This window comes from Mesitornis unicolor, unplaced genomic scaffold (genome assembly GCF_000695765.1).
Source record: "Mesitornis unicolor isolate BGI_N332 unplaced genomic scaffold, ASM69576v1 scaffold33418, whole genome shotgun sequence".
Taxonomy (NCBI): domain Eukaryota; kingdom Metazoa; phylum Chordata; class Aves; order Mesitornithiformes; family Mesitornithidae; genus Mesitornis; species Mesitornis unicolor.
The window spans coordinates 12,567-12,781 of record NW_010204436.1 but is presented as its reverse complement, the minus strand read 5'-3'; positions in this window follow the sequence as shown (position 1 = coordinate 12,781).

The following is a 215-nucleotide window of genomic DNA, read 5'->3' as shown; positions in this document are numbered from 1 at the left end:
AAACCCCACCAGGTGTCCCCAAACCCAACCACAGCCGTCCCCAAACCCAACCATGACCATTCCCAAGCCCAACCGACCACAAGCCCAGTGCCACTGCCCAACTTTGCCAACCCCCCAACTGCCACCGCCCCCCATCCATGGCCAGGATGGACCTCCCCATCCCAACGAGGCCACCAACACCACGCCACATCACCTAGGGCCACCAGCGGCCGTAC